Below are 12,652 nucleotides of genomic sequence, written 5' to 3'. Positions count from 1 at the left end.
AAAACTTCTCTGGACATTTGATTAAATAATTAATTTTATAGAAAGATGGCACACAGTAAGAAGGAAAAGGGAGAGCTGCATAGCTATCATTGCCTTCATGAAAGAGGCAAGATAACAAGGGATTGCATCCCAGAAATAAGCATTGTTGAATGACTTGGACTTGATGGGGCAGAAGCACAAAGTGCATGTTGTCTAGTCTCATCACTCTGTAGTGTGTTCTGTTGAGTATCTTCCATCCTGGGTAAAATCCTCTCTCATTTATTATGAAATTTTAGTCTCTATGCAGTAATTAAAAAAAACCTCTTGCTAATCTCAGGCAAAAACAAAATCTTATTTTAATAATGAAAATGTCCTATTCAATGTAAAGACAAAAACTGTGCAGATATTTCTCTCTCTGCCAAGTCCAAGACATGTGCAGTGAGAAATGGCCTCACCCTCTGACCTCTGATTGCCAAACCTTGGGAATGGGTTAAAGGCAAGATTTTAAATAAAGGAGCACATAATATCCCAGGGTATGGTGGACACTCAGATTGCATTTGAAACTGATAGACCAGCACCCCTTTGAACTCATCCTCTGAGCTCTCAGATCCGCACTCCCCAGTTTTCTCTACACAGATGTTCTCTGCTTGGGTATTAGAACCCCTTCAGGTGATCTTTGCAGGGTGGGTGGATGGAATTCAAAGTCACCCCAGGTGGCTTCCTCTATAGGTTCTCTGTGTGTAAGGCAAACTCTATAGTACAGGCAGTCAGCTTTCCTCTTGTTTTACTTCCTAGGGGACCTCCAAGAACAAACTTCAACCCTATCAAGCTTTTTCAAAAGGGTGGGGACAGAAGACATCAATTTCCCAACCTCACAGACTGGTTATCAACTATCTTAAATATCTTGTGTAAGTCCTCTCACTTGGCTCAATGTGAAGAGACCAAGGGTTACAAGGACCCCATTTCTCAACACACACTTGCTTATTCTGGGTGGCAGGTGGTTGCTACAGGTGGCTGAATTATTTTCAGCGCCTCTTAACATGCCCTGAACAAGTCCCCTGATGCCACATTTTGTGGAGATATATTTTTTTTTTGTGCTGTACACAAGAAGGTGTCTTTTCTCATCTCTGTGACCAAGAATATAACAGAAGCAAATTAAGTGGGGGTAGTTATTTTGGCTCACAGTTTTAAATGGTTTGATCAATGGTTGCCTGGCCTCACACACTTGGGCAGAGCATCATCGCAGTGGTAGTGTGTGTCAGAGAAGTTTCTTCACTTCTTGGCAAACAACAGGAATCTGAGTATGTTGGCACACAGCTGGCTTTCTCTTCCCCTCGCCCTTAATTTTTGGATGTGGAGCCCACATTCAAGGTGGGTCTTACTCCCATGAGTAATCTCTGGAACTATCATGGACTGTGGTGGTTTGATTCAGGTGTCTCCCATAAACTTAGGTGTTCTGAATGCTAGTTCTCAGCTGATGGAGATTTGGGAATTAACCCTTCCTGGAGGCAGTGTATTGTTGGAGGTAAGCTTATGGGTGTTATAGCCAGTTTCCTCTTGCCAGTGTTTGGTATACTTTCCTATTGCTGTTGTCCACCTTATGTTGGCCAGGGGATGATGTCTACCCTCTGTTCATGTCATCATTTTCCCTGTCATACTGGAGCTTCCCCTTGAGTGTTTAAGCCAAAATAAACCTTTTTTCTTCCCCACAAGCTTCTCTTGGTCAGGTGATTTCTGCCAGCAGTGTGAACCTGACTGCCACATGGACATACTTACACCTCACCAATCCTATAAGTGGTTCTAAACCCAGTCAAGTTGATAGTCAAGGATCTGGAGAGATTGTTCAGTGGTTAAGGCACTTGCCTGCAAAGCTTAAGGACCCAGGTTTGATTCCTCAGTACCCATGTTAAAGCCAGATGTGCAAGGTAGTGTATGCATCTGGAGTTTGTTTGCAGTGGTTTGAGGCTCTGATGCTCCCATTTTCTCTTTCTCTTCTCACTATCTCTCTCTGTTTGCAACTAAATAAATTAAAGGAAAAAAGTAGATAGTCAAATGTAACCATCATAGTAAATTTTGGGGAAGCTAGTGTAGTCTGCTTCTGTGTTAACAACAGGAAGTCATAATGAAGGGTGATGGGGCTATGATGTTAAGTAACCAAGAAAATGTTGTGTTTACTACGTCCTATTCAGTGCAGCCCAGTTAGCTTTGGTGTGCTCCTCCAGACCCATTTTCTGCCCTCTTCCACCTTGCTCTCTCTCTAGGAGTCTGAGGTACCCAGACTCTCATCTGTTTTCCTTGCCCTTTCACTGCTGATTGGGTCTTATCACCTGCAGGAGGTTGACAGATAGGATGTGAAAGAAGATGGATTTGGCTCTTTGCCTTTGGGGTCTAGAATGTGAATGACTTCCTATGGTTGTCAATCTGGATGCTGCATTCTCTCTTACTGTTTTTCTCATTCTACCAATACCTCTGTGTAACCCTTCCCTTTAACCTGCTCTTAAATTGTCCCATGAGCATCCATGTCCTTGAATCTGTGAACTTGGAATTTTACCTATTAGTACTAACATGAAGGTGCACAGTTGTGGTGGTTAACATTGTGGTTCAACTGGCTAGGCAGAAATAACCAGTTGTTTGGACAAATAGTATTCCAGATATTGTTGAAAAGACATTGTAAAAGATAGGCTTAACGGTCATAATCAGTTGGCTAGCTATCAGCCATCTGATCAGCTGAAGGCTTTAAGTGCGAAGACTGGTTTCCAAATGATCAAAGCATTTCCCTGTAAATTATAAAGAAATTCTGCCTCTCAGAACCCGTGGGAGCTGCAGCTCAACCTTGTCAGCCTCATGTGCAGCTTTCTGGAGACCTCTGCCTATGTGAAGCCATGTTATTAATTCACTATTTTTATTATTTATTTGTGTGTGTAGATATGGATGTATGATGTGCATCCATGTGCATGTGTGTGGGCATGTGCTTGCCACAGCACATGTATGGAAGTCAGAAGAGAACCTTCTTGCAGCATCTCTCCTCTCCCTCCAACTTCTTTTGGGACAGGATTGCTCTTGTCACTCTTGCTTGCAAGCTTCTGGATTTTCCTAGTTCTGCCTCCCATTCCTGGAGGTAGGAGTTATAGACCTGTGAGCCACTTTGCATCTAGTTTTATGTGCCTGTTGAGGAGGATCAAATTTGGGTTAACAGGATTGCAAGCAAGTGCCTTTAACTACTAAGCCATGTCTCCTGCCCAAGGCAAGAAAAGGATTGTAGGATGAATTAGTTTGAAGAAAAGTTGGAGTTTAGTTAGGGAAAGATGTTTTTTAAATTTTATTTATTTATTTGAGAGAGTCAGAGAGATAGTGGGGCACCAGGTCCTCCAGCCATTGCAAACGAACTCTAGACACATGTGCCACCTTGTGCATTTGGCTTATGTGGATCCTGGGGAATCAAACCTGGGACCATTGGCTTTTCAGGCAAACACCTTGACTGCTAAACTATACCTCTAGCCCAGGAAAAGTTTTTAACACAGATTTAAGTTGTGTGTGTGTGTGTGTGTGTGTGTGTGTGTGTGTGTGTGTGTGAGAGAGAGAGAGAGAGAGAGAGAGAGAGAGGGAGAGACTTAAGAAAAGCATGGTAGGGTTTGTAGAGATGGATTAGCAGTTAAGGCACTTGCCTGCAAAGCCAAAGGATGCAGGTTTGATTTCCCAGTGCCCGTGTAATCTAGATACACATGCATCTGGAATTTTTTTGCAGAGGCTAGAAGCCCTGGCATGCCAATTTTCACTCTCTCTCTCTCTCTCTCTCTCTCTCTCTTTCTCTCTCTCTCTCTCTCTGTGTGTGTGTGTGTCTATCTGACTCTTCTCTCAAAAAAGAAAAAGAAAGCAAAGCATGGTACTATACATGCAAGGATAGGGATAGTTCTCAAGAAATACACACATGTTATATCTATATAGGGAAATATATAGATATAGCTATATATGATTGTGGCTCTTGAAATTATATTGCTTCAAGGCTATAAACTATAACTATGTTTTAAAAATTAAGTTGAGTCTGGGGAGATAGCTCAGCAATTAAAGGCACTTGCTTACCAAGCCTGCTAGCCCAGATTCAATTCCCCAGTACCAACATGAAGCCAGATGCACAAAGTGGCACATGCATCTGGGTGTTTTTTTGCAGCAGGAGGCCATGGTGTACTTATGTTCTCTCTTTATTCCTTTGCAAATACATAAGTTAAAAATACATGAAAAGGGCCAGGTGTGGAGGTGCACGCCTTTAATCCCAGCACTTGGGAGGCAGAGGTAGGAAGATCACTGTGAGTTCGAGGCCACCCTGAGACTACATAGTGAATTCCAGGTCAGCCTGGACCAGAGTGAGACCCTACCTCAACACACACACCCCCAAAAAATAAATAAAAAGATTCAGTAGAAATATTTTGGTGTGCTTATTATTATTTAAAGAAGTTTCCTTCAGTGAATGAGGTTATGAATGATTTATGAAGTACTTTGTCAGGTTCACCCACTGATAGATAAAAACATGGGCACAAAAGGTCAAAGAACTGCTATGATAGACGGGTCACAGGATCTATGCTTGACTATAAACGTGGTTGATACTTTCCTTGTGAGATGTCCTCAGCAAGGAGATTATAGGCCTCCATAGACTGTTCATGGTGAGAAACTGGTTTTGTTTACTTTGAGACAGTGTCTTGCTACATGTTTCATCTGGCCTCAAATGCACTGTGTAGCTCAGAATGACTTCCAATTTGTGAATCTCCTGCCTTAGTCCAAGAAATGCTGGGATTAGAGTCAAGAACCACCATGTTCAGCTTCTTGGCTCCTTTCCCTTTCTGTGGCCCATTATTTTCCCTGCCCTAAATTTTCCTCATTTTCTTTTTTCTTTTTAAATATTTTGTTCATTTATTTATTTATTTATTTGAGAGTGACAGACACAGGGAGAAAGACAGATAGAGTGAGAGAGAGAGAATGGGCGTGCCAGGGCTTCCAGCCTCTGCAAAGGAACTCCAGATGCGTGCGCCCCCTTGTGCATCTGGCTAATGTGGGACCTGGGGAACCGAGCCTCGAACCGGGGTCCTTAGGCTTCACAGGCAAGCGCTTAACCGCTAAGCCATCTCTCCAGCCCTTTTCCTCATTTTCTACTCAAGAGTCCAGATACATATAAATTCTCCTTTTGTTCTGGAGAACTATGACCCTTCTAGCAATCTTACATCCTAGCTAGACTGTGAAGCAAGGTCTAACTCACCTTTGGCTTTCACAGTTGGAGAAGAGAGGCAACTCGAGTTATGATCTCACAGAGTGCATACAATGGAGGAAGATGATTCCTCAAAGAAAATTAGAGCATGGTTAAGTAGGAGGTGCAGATATTAGAAAGCTAAAGTGAATGTTCCTCAGCAGATATAATATCTATTTAACAAGAATTTTTATCTTCGCTGAAAGAGTGTATTATAATCTGGTGAAAAAAAAAAAACTTTGTTGTCACATATCAGAGGCTGAAGGATGTGCTGAAGGCAAATTTAACAAAGGACATTTATGTTCTGTTTTGCTTCCTACTTTTGCCAGACTTGGGCAAGTCTCTTAACTCTGACTTCCATTTCTTTCCCACATAAGATAGCAAATGGAGAGAGGCCTGGTAACATACTTCTATAGTCCCTCTAATAGGAAGGCTGAGGCAAGAGAAGTATGAGTTTGAGGCCAGCTTGAATAGAAAATGAATAAAAATTAAAATAAACACACAAATAAAATAGTGGATCAAATATTTTCTAGAACTTTATGAAAACCTACTTTCTATGGTATTTTTCCAGATAAAAATCAATATTCATGAGAGTTTCTTTTTATTTTATGTGTGTGTGTGTGTGTGTGTGTGTGTGTGTGTGTATGCATGCATGTGAGGATCAGAGGACAACTTCAAATCCTGTTGGGTGTTTCTGAACTGATTTTCATTCCTCATTTATCTTTGCAGTAAGCAAAATAGACAAACAACAAATAAAAATAAATTAAGCCCTGAATTTAATAGAAACTTTTATTATGGAAATTCAATGATTCTGTAATTTAATTTTGTATTAGATGCATCATATTGAAGTGTTTGTTAAAGTGTATATAATACTCTTCCCCTCAAAAGTTCAAAGTGTTTCTTTATCTCATTGCTTTTAAAAGACCTAGCCTGGTTAAGTAGGTAAGATAGCTGAAGTTGTGATAGGAAGCCTTTCTCCTATCTGATAGAATATGCACTGGATTAGAGGAGTCTTTCTATCATAAACTAGCTCCAGTTATAATTATTTAATAGTCACCTTGTTCCAAAGTAGCACTATTAAGAGTGAACCACTAGGTGCTTTTGCTTTATGTAATTGGAGCTTGCAAAGTGAGATAGTATTAGCAATTAAACTAAATTGGGACTCTTTCTTTAGAGGAGGAGAGCTGTAATTCTACTTTGGGGAACATATCCCATAACTGTCTACCATTTCAAAGCCTTGTCTTGTTGCAATTGTGTGTGCATGTGTGCATGCATATGTGCGCATACACACACACACACACACAGAGAGAGAGAGAGAGAGAGAGAGCGGGAGGGAGAGAGAGAGAGATAGATAGAGAGAGAGAGAGAGAGAGAGAGAGAGAGAGAGAGAGAGAGAGAAATTGCTTCTCATTATGTAAACTGAGCTCTCATGTTTATGCCACAGGGAGTCACTGGAAACCAACTTGCTTCCCTCCTTTCTTTAAGCTGACTGTTATTATAACTTTCTAGATATTCATTAGATTACTTTCAAAATTATTTTATTCTTTTTAATATATTGTATTGTGCATTTTTAGCATGAAAGACAACAAGGTGACTCCTAATGTGGGTGAGTAAGAGTAAGTTTGTAAGAGTGAAGACTACTTTTCTATTAAATGGGAAGGGACCTTTTAGAATAAAAGTCTCTACAAATATATAAGTTCCTTTATTTACAAAGGAAAAATAATCAATGAAATCATAGAGATGTTGTCATTGTATATCTACGATCCTTTATAATATGACATGCATTCAGTAGAAACCAATTTGGAAGTTTGACCTTCTTGCATGCCAGCAATATACTGAGCAATTCTCTCTTGCAGGGCTGGGTGGCAGAAGTTCCAGCTTGCAATCAATCCTCTTGGGGAATACAGATTATGCATTGCACAGGAGGCCTATGGCATGGTATTCAGTTGGTCATGTGTATTTATTTCTTTTTAATTACAATGTTTTCAAATTATGATATATTTATGAGTATATAACCCAACTATGCTTCAATCAACGTTTATATGTATAAGCATGCACACAGAGTACCTGAAGCAATAGTTAAAACACAGAACAGTAACCTAATTATACATGCCATCAGAATAGTAGCCAACACTTAGCTATGTACATCCAATGCAGGCTGGTTTACCCAATGCACAAAGCCATCTGATACCCACATTGTACGGAAAGCAGGATTATTCCCATTTTTGCAGAAAAAGAGACTGAATTTAGCAAGATTAAGTGGCTTGCCTATAATCCCTGATTCAAACCTTTTGGGCTTGCTACCCCCAAATCTTCTATAATAACACATTATTCAACAAGTAAAACAAATGAAACTAACTTTTCTCAGCATGGTTTGGAAGGCAAGTGAGCAATTATTTAATCCATCTCATTACAAAAAGATTGAGGAAGTTTATCAAAGCAAATAGGGTAAACTTAATATGTTGAAAGAGAGCTACAGATAGATAGATGATAGATAGATAGAGATAGAATTAGGTACAAGCAAAATAGATGAATCAAGATAATACATTTACTCTAAAGAGGGTACAAAAGCAGTATTGTAAACATTGATTCAAATAATTGCATGATCAAAATTTTTCTTGTCTTTTGGTCTCACTATACATTAGATGTCCACACGCTTTAAAAATTTGTTCTTTAGGGCTGGGGAGATTGCTCAGTGGTTAAAAGTGCTTGCTTGCAAAGCTGTCTAGCCCAGGTTCAATTCCCCAGTATGAATATAAAGCTGGATGCACAAAGTGGCACATGAATCTGGAGTTCTTTTGCAGTAACAAGAGGCCCTGGCTTGTCCATTCTCTCTCTCTCTTTCTCTGTGTAGCTTTCCCTTTTTCTCTCCAAGTAAGCAAACACAAATATTGGAAAAAAAATGTTCTTTTATTCAAAACTGAATACCACTTGGTCAACAACGTATCAACATTGAATAGATGCTGATTTGTTGTTTTCCTATACTTAATACTTTTTATCTTGGTTGATTTGTACTAAATTTACCATAAATATTTTAAGTTTAAGCTGATTTTTATAGACTATAGGCAAACTTAATAAACATTCAATAATTCCTGAAAGATGCCAGTACAGGCAATCTGCTGTACTAATCTAAATTGTTTTGCTCATTGGAAGGACAGTTCATTAGTTGAAAAAGACAACAAAAATAGGTAGAATCAGTCATTTGATTGGAGATTTCAAAAAACAGAAGAATTCTGGGATGGAGAGATGGTTTAGCAGTTAAGGCATGTGCCTGCAAAGCCAAAGAACCCAGGTTTGATTCTCTAGGACCCATGTAAGCCAGATGCCTTAGGTGGCACATGTATCTGGAGTTTGTTTGCAATAGCTGGAGGCCCTGGAGCACTCATTCTCTCTCTGTGTGGGCATCTTTCTCTCTCTCTCAAATAAATAAATGAAAATAAAATATTTTTTAAAAGGAGGGATTCATTTAGCACATGAAAATGAGCTAATGATTGCCACTGAATAGTGATTAAATAAGGACATTGTATAAAAGTTGAATCTCAAGGACACATACAGAAATTCATGGTGTATTGTTCCACATAAATGCTAGAGGTGGGTCTAAAACAGAGTATGGAAGGGAAGAAAATAATCATGTGCAAACTTTACAGGGTCATGAGATGTTAAAACCACTATGACATCAGCAATAGCAAAAATAAAAATAAAACAAGACAACTTTTACTGGTTCTGAGAGAAGTTTTCTCATAGTGAAAACCTATGTGATATGGATACATCATTATTCTTCTTGTAAAAATCAAGGGGTTGCTTCAATATATATATATAAATATTTCCTGATTTTCACAATCTGCCTAATGATTGCACAGGAGTTCATCAAGTAACAACATTGAATTTTCAGCTCAGTGAAGATTCTGTGAAAAAGCTAGAATTAAGTACAGATATGTTTGCTTGTATTCAAGCTTAATGTAGTTTAAGGGAATACACAGAGGACAGTATAGGGGTGTTACAATCCAGGAAAGAACAAAGCAGGCTTTTAATTTCAATTCTGGGTAAACATGGCTACTATGAAGAGATTGTCAATTGACAGATTGATTTTCGAAGAAGGAACCCTGCCTCCCATCAACAAAAGAGTTCACTTCATCCTTTCTTGGGCATCTTCATATTTTCTATTAGTTATGATACTTCTCAATTTTGATCTTCTTTTTCAATTAGTACAGGAAAAATTAGAATTTTAGTGGTTTAGAAAACTTCTAATAGTTCTCTTTTTGCTTGGGTTTAGCAAACTTAACAAATAATATGCTAAGACCTCAATCTAAGGCCATGTGAATTTCAAGGGAAATTAAATCTGTTTCTGATTTAGTTATACATTACTCATTGACATATTATTTGGTAGAAAACACTTGATGTCCAGAAAGCTTATGATCCATTTTATCATCTTTTTTTATTTGATCCAGGAAGTTGATTTTCATGGGTGGTAAATAAAGTTTATATCTAGAAGGATGAAATCATGAAGACTGCCGGTATTCTGTATTGCAGTTTATGCCACCAAGCAGTCTTGATGTGACTGACAGTAAAAGTAGTTTCCATGGGGCAGTTAATAATGAAGGTAAAAACTGAGATAAAAAAGATGTAGAGGAAATAAAAATAGTATTATGCAAGGGGGGATTGTAAAATGTGTTAATTTTTTCTGAGCTTCCTGACTGCCAGGGCAAAAGACGAACTTAGTGGTTTTATTCAGAAGCAAGGTCTTGCCTGGTTTTCCCTTCTCACGGGTAGTACACATACACCCCATAGAAGCGCGGGTGAAGCCAAGAACCCGGGAATTCCATGCCTAGCAGTATTTCTCCAAATAAATTAAAACCCCAGCATTCTTGCAAGATGTTTTCTAATGGGAATAGCTTTATCCCTAGCCTTTGAAATCATGTGGGTATTGTAGCTTTTCTCCTGTGAACAGATAAATGAGACTGGGTAACTTTGGTAATTATGTGGAATTTTTTTTAAAGCTAAACATTCTTTTCTTAATTTATTTACATATAGAGAGAAAAAGAGGTAGATAGAAAGAAAGGGAGTGAATGGGTGCACCAGGGCCTCCAGCCACTGCAAACAAACTCTAAATGCATGCGCTCCTTTGTGCATCTGGTTCCCATGAGCCCTGGGGAATTGAACCTAGGTCCTTTGGCTTTGCAGGCAAGTGGCTTAACCACTAAGCCATCTCTCCAGCCCTGGATGTTTTTATTACGTATTGATTTAATTTTTATTTGGATAGACATTTTATAAAAAAGTAAAATTCATGAAATCTTTATTTTAAAAATACTTTATTTATTTATTTGAGAAAGAGAGAAGAGAAGAGAGACAGAGGAAGAGGTGCACCTGGGCTTCTAGCCACTGCAAACAAACTCCAGACACATGCATCATCTTGTGCATCGGACTTAAATGGGTACTGAGGATTTGAACCTGGATCCTTAGTCTTTGCAGGCAAATACTTTAACCACTAAACCATCTCTCCAGCTCCATATTTATTGTTTTGAAAGTAAAATACTTCTCTTTAAAATTTCTTTTGTTCCAAAGCCTTCACTTGACCTAGTTGTACCACCACTTCATGTCTTGGAATTTAAAAGCAATGTGTACTTTGTTTTTAATTAAAAATAACAAAACTAATATGCACTTCCCTTATAGGAGAGTCAAGAATATCTATGTAAAATTAATAAAAACATGCAAAGAAACTAAAATTTCATAATTTCACCTGCTTAGTCATTCATTAACCATTGATCACACACCTTGATATTTTTCCCAATCTTTGTGTGTAGTGTGGGAATTTATTGTCTTTTATTTGCTAAAAGTAATGCCATTTGAATTTGGATTGTGGAGGCAGAAATTAACTATAGAAATTTACTAATTTTATTGTGTTAGATGTTGAAAACTTAATCTCACCTGAATAATTTCAAATGACAGGCCAGTTCAACATTGTCCTTGTAATATTTAGACTTTATAGGAATGGATTCAAGGATGAAGAGAATTTCCTAGGCCCCAAGGAGCAGCAATTTCTTAGTGTATGTTCTTGTTTCATGTGGGTTTTGTTTTCCAAACCTGCAGTGTCAACAGAAAAGGGTTTGCACTCATTTCCATTTGCTTCTAAAAATAAGATCCATATGCATGTAGTCCAAGCTGGCCCTGAACTTGCTATGGAAACTAGGGTGACCTTGAATTTCTGATGTCTCACAATACTGGCTATCACACTCAGGACTTTGTGCCTGCTAGGCAAATACTCTACCAACTGAGTTATATCCTCAACCCTTAGGCTTATCTTGCTTTTAACTGTAGGGGTTTTCATTCATCAATACATTTGTGTATCTAATAATTCATTAGACCTTTCATTCAGCAGCCTGCCACTAGGTTTTATTATAGTGCCAAGCATCCAGGACACAAATGTCAGCATGCCATTTATTACCTTAAAGATTAAAGGGGATGGGAAAAGCTGGTGATAGTTTTATTCCTCCATTTATTTGTGCTTTCAAAAATATTTATTTAGCCAGGCAAGGTGGTGTGTTCCTATAATTCTAGCTGTTTTTAAGGTTGAGACAGGAGTATTATTTGAGCCCAGGAGTTCAAGACCAGCATAGGAAACATATTGAGACACAGTGTACAAAAATGCTGGATGTGATGGCACACACATATAACTCTTATCACTTGAGGTACAGGTAGGACAGTTGCTAGGTTAAGGCCAGCCTGGACTGTCTAGTGAGACCCTGTCTCACCCCTTCCCAACTTATTATTATTTTTAAAGCCAACCATATATCAGGTACTTTATAGGTTCTGGGAATATAGGTATGTGATGATACAAACAAATAATTTAACAGGCCTAATAACAGATACAAGACACTATATAGGACACATCTGTGGATATGGGTGGATTAAGTAAAGAAAGATCAGGAGGTGGGAAATTTCAAAAACACTTTTTAAGAATTGTAATTTTAGGGTGAGAGATGTTGCTCAGAGAGTAGTGTCTGCTTAGTATGCTTGAGGCTCCGATTCTGATCCCCAGCATCACTTAAAAAGAAACCCTAACTATTTTATCTATGAAACAATGAAGGTTATTATGAGGGATATGATAGAATATAATGAAACCTAAGTTTGTGCTTTTTAAACTTTTTTTTTACACTGTTTATTTTATTTTTTTAATTTTTTTAAATTTTTATTAGCATTTTCCATGATTATAAAAAAATCCCGTGTTAATTCCCTCCCTCCCCCCCACTTTCTCCTTTGAAATTCCATTCTCCATCATATTACCTCCCCATAACAATCATTGTACTTACATATATACAATATCAACCTATTCAGTACCCTCTTCCCTTCCTTTCCTTTCCCTTTATGTCTCCTTTTTAGTTTACTGGCCTCTGCTACTAAGTATTTTCATTCTCACGCGTAAGCCCAGTCATCTGTAGC

The sequence above is a fragment of the Jaculus jaculus genome, chromosome 4, assembly GCF_020740685.1.
Source record: "Jaculus jaculus isolate mJacJac1 chromosome 4, mJacJac1.mat.Y.cur, whole genome shotgun sequence".
NCBI lineage: Eukaryota > Metazoa > Chordata > Mammalia > Rodentia > Dipodidae > Jaculus > Jaculus jaculus.
This window is presented reverse-complemented; position numbering follows the sequence as displayed.